Below are 4,564 nucleotides of genomic sequence, written 5' to 3'. Positions count from 1 at the left end.
ATGGCCAGCATCAAGTCCAGGCAAATCCCTTTGGACAAGAACCAGCTTCACTTCCTATTTTACTAAGACTAAGCAGCATTACTGTAAATGACACTCTGATGATTTGCCTCTTCCACTTCCCACCACTACAATCAACACACAATATTTTAGGATCAAGTAATAGGCTGTATATATGGAGGTGGCAGAGAGACAGTAAAGTGTTAACATTACATAAAATAAAAATTAAAAACTTACCAGATACATTCCTGTGGTCATGAGAAAAAGGGGCAATTTCTCATGCTGTGTGCTGTGACGCCAATTCAGCATTCATAGCTAACGGCTGGTTAGCTGATGTCAAGCGCAGATGCAACTGCGTTGGACGGTCTTCCTGCAACAGGGTAAAAACAGAATTTTGGTCTACATATATCAGGGTGACACCAACTCCTTGCCTAGGACAAAACAATGTCAACTCAACGTCCAATGTTCACAGGTGGAATATCATAAATATTCATGCACTTTTAACTCTGTTTCAATATTATTTACTTTACATTTTTATCATACATCATACATACAGGACTAAAGAGAGAAAGAGTTTTTAGTTGGCATGGACTAGAATTTTTCTGCCTGTCTTTGAGCAGAAAAAAAGTGCAAGATCAAGGAAGAGCAGATAAAAGAAAAATATGGAACCTAAACTCATCATAATTAATAATTGTAAGATTTCATGAAAATAAATAAGGTAAAACTGAGCAAAATTGGAAGCCCTTTGTTTCTTCCAGTATTGCTTCATGGTGTGCTCCATTCCCTTTCGCAATCATTAGTGCGGCAGAAAGCTTTCTGCTTTCTGCTTAAGGTTATAGATATTGGGATCTCAGAGGCTTCAAAATTTATTTCTGCCAACTCCCTAAACACGAGCCAAAAATTGGAATCGAACTTGAAAAACTCAAAAATTCTGGGGACTGTATCTGATAGTAATAACAGTTATTCCCTAATGACAGAAAATGTGCAATCTGGCCCTCTTTTCTTTTTAAAAACCATGCTCACATATACTTATACTCTATTCCCTCCACCTCTGGATCTCTATCACAAGGAGAGTCATGTACTAGAGCTGTGAGGGTGACGGAATGAGGATGGCTACAATTAGTCACAGTGGCCTTAGTTACACTCACTGCACAAACTTTATGAAATATATCAATCGATTTTCATATGGCCATTTGAGGCTTTCATTACTTGTTGGATTGGCCCACTTCACCTTCTTGGTGGTAGGAAGAACAAGTACTGTTCTCAGTGCGGTGTCACACATAACACCTACAGACATGATAGTGGTACATACAATTGTAGAGAAAAGACGCTGGACTTAATTAAAGCAATGAACATTTTTTCAGCAGGTTTATAGTGGGATCATTTTGAGCACTCTTATTTTGGGAGTTTTTATTCACTCTAGGCTGAACACCAAATACCAACAGTCTGATAAAAGTGAACCAGAATATATTTTAGATATGCATTTAAAATTTACCTTAGAGAAATGTAAAAGAAAAGTTTGGTTCATAGTAGTAAATTGAAAATGAGGTTATGTAAATAAGTTTCTGTACGAGACGTACCACGTTTGCGTTATTCCGCATCTACCAATAGACAGGGGTGACTCTATGACACTATATTGACACATCTATAATTTACGAAGACGAACTAAAACAAAAAGAAAATAACAACGGCAGTTTCTTAGCTCCATGATGTCACAAACAACCAAAACGTGCCAAAACGACGGTGTTGCACGTGGTAGTCTCGTTGCAGGGTATGTGCGTTGCGGGCTAGCAGGGGGTATCGCCGCTCAGGCGCCGAGGGTAGGCCACCATCTCCATACAGACACTTGGCGGGCGGGCCTACCCGACGCGCCGCAGGCGTTGTCATTCGCCTTGTCTCAGACTACGCCAGTGTAAGACACACATTTAGAAAACAAATAAATACGATTTGCCGCCGGCGGCGAAGTGGTTGGGTCAGCACACGTCCCTGTTTGTAGCGGGGGCCCCCCGGGACCCCTCGCATTTTTACTCGTTCTTTACCTCCACTCTCACTTCCCTCTTGGAGGTGGGAGAACGAGTATTGTGCTTGGTCTGGTGTAATTTAGACCCTCGATTCATCTCCGTAACCACAACACCTACAGTCATGAGAGTAGTATCAAAATGTAGGTTTCGGTCCCCTAACCAGACAATGATAGAGGTTTTTTTCGAGTTATTACGCAAAATTTAGAGAAATATCAGAAATAAAGCCGAATTAATCGGATGGCGAGCGTCCGCCGTGGGGCAGTTTTTCTACACGAAGGGAAATCGTAATAAGGCGGACTTTAACCTACCAAAAATTTGAGGAACAACTGAAAATGTCATTGTTAATGATTTCCTGACTAACAATAACCGTTGTACACCATTTTATTGTATTCATAGTGTGTATAAACTCTAAGTCGGGAAAAGTTTCTAAGTCGACGAAGTTGATGAAGCGCATGCGTGAAAAACGCCATCTATTGACTAAAGAGCGAACTACAGCGGAGAGCGTGGCCGCAGCCGTAGTTCTACTTCAGCTCCAATAGAGCGCAGCACAATTTGTGGCGGGTGTTCAGTTCTGTTTGAATTTCTTGATAGATCTTGATAGAGATAGTCATTATTTCAACACTTTAACCTTTACACCAGATCTAAAGTACACCATACCAAGCATATGTAAAGAACGAGGTTTCTCCATTTGTATCAAACATGTTTGATGCCCTGTTTTTCTTCTTGTTAGACTCTCGACGTGACAATCACTAGGAGTGTGTCTATTTTGTACGGATCCTGCGATTTGTGATGAGGGACTTAGCCTTTATTATGCCATTCCGAGTGTCCCCTTACATGCGCCCAGTTTTGCGGGTTTGCCTAATCCTTTCGCCCGTAAGGCGCTTCGCCCCCCGACCCCGACCTCGGTCGGCGCGGCCCCAGCGAGTATGCAATCGCGCAACACTATCTTATAAATGACAGTGAGAAAGTTTCGCAAAGCAGTTGTCGTGAGCTTTATTTTTCTGTCTGCACGGTGCCTTGCGATCCCTCGGAATAGTTCAGTCAACGAAATTTTTACCTTGAAAAAATTATACCAAACGTTGTTTTGCAGATTCCGGTAGACTGATCCTTGATGAACCCCCATAATAAAGTTTACATCGAATTTCGAACGGGAACCCATTTTTTTAACCGAAAGGGCGTAAGTGCAGTTTTTTAGTTTTCACGTTGTATTTCCGGCCGTTTTGAACGTAGAGAGGCGGGTGAGGGCCTAAATTGTCCGGAAAGGACCACTTAATAATAAGTATACAAAAGGTTGTTCGAAAATGTTTGAACCGCTACACTGTGAACATTTTGGTACCATGACTCAAAAAAGTTCTGCAGAAAACTATTTTTTTTCCATGTGATCTCGCCAGAAATTTGAAAAATGTTTCAAGTAAATATTGTAGCTTGATCCCTTACCGCTCCTACGCTGCGCGACCTAGAGTGTGCGCCGGTGGCATTTCCATTTCGTTGACTGGACTAGAAGACACGCGACGCGAGTTTCAATACTTCGCCTCCAGAACAAAAGGGGCAGTCCTTGGTCACCATGATGGTCCCCACCATCCGAAGGACGAGTGGAGGCCAATCGCTGGAGGTTCGCGGAAAGGCGGTCGGCGGTGTCGGCGGCCGCAGCCCCCCCGAGCGCGTTCGGCGCGTGGCACGAGGCTGTCGCGAGTCCGTCGGCCTTGATTACCTATTCAGGACGCACCGTGAAGACCCTGAGCCTGAGAGGCACCCCTCATTCAAGGAAAGACCAGTTGATGCACCAAGGACGTTGCAGTTAGTTGTTGCAGTATTCACCCATTTTCGCTTTGGAGGAGTAGAGGTTGTACTAAACAAAGATAGTGCCCCCCCCCTCCCCCAGCAAGCAGCCTCAGCAAAGAAAAATCATTTCACAGTATACCATAGATTTGTTGGTGTGTGTTTGTGTCATTTGAAACACTCTTATTAGCACCAGATAACCTCCTGTTTTGAATGAAAGAACTAGAATTCAGACGTCTGGGTAGCCCCTGACCTTAAGCCCGTCGGTGCATCAATGAGCCCGTAGCGACCCGTAGCTACTCGGCTGCGGGGTGGGTTCGATCCGACGGCGATAGGCCGCTTCCCACACATTAGAGATGGGTGGCGGTGGCGTTCGGGTAATTTTATATTGTCGAACTGAATTTACTGGCTCTCGGTGGCGTTACGTTTCGGACGTGCTGCAGCTGCCACACGTGTCCCAGCGCAGTGTGGAGCTTCTGGGGATGTCACATTTCCTCCCCTCCCACTCCCTCCCGCTTGGCCCGCCCGCTCCCTGCTGGACCTCAACCCCTAACCCCTTCTAATCAGACAACAATATGCCCACTCGCGCAACTGCTGAATCTCTGAAGTAGTAGACGTGCACAGAAAAAAATAGTAATGATGAAACATTTTAGGAAATGACATTTCTTACCCCTCTTATTTTGGGAGTTTTTATTCACTCTAGGCTGAACACCAAATACCAACAGTCTGATAAAAGTGAACCAGAATATATTTTAGATATGCATTTA

The 4,564-nt window shown here is 44.0% G+C and overlaps 1 protein-coding gene across 1 annotated transcript in view; it reads right to left on the bottom strand.

Moving 5' to 3' along the window:
- Positions 1 to 4,564, bottom strand: part of LOC113213357 (probable small nuclear ribonucleoprotein Sm D2) — a 214,078-nt gene that overhangs the window by 48,900 nt on the left and 160,614 nt on the right. The window lies entirely within an intron of this gene.

The sequence above is a fragment of the Frankliniella occidentalis genome, unplaced genomic scaffold (genome assembly GCF_000697945.3).
Source record: "Frankliniella occidentalis isolate FOCC.00 unplaced genomic scaffold, Focc_3.1 Scaffold12, whole genome shotgun sequence".
In the NCBI taxonomy this organism is placed as follows: domain Eukaryota; kingdom Metazoa; phylum Arthropoda; class Insecta; order Thysanoptera; family Thripidae; genus Frankliniella; species Frankliniella occidentalis.
The sequence above is the reverse complement of the archived record's forward strand: the minus strand, read 5'-3'. Positions and strand labels throughout refer to the sequence as shown.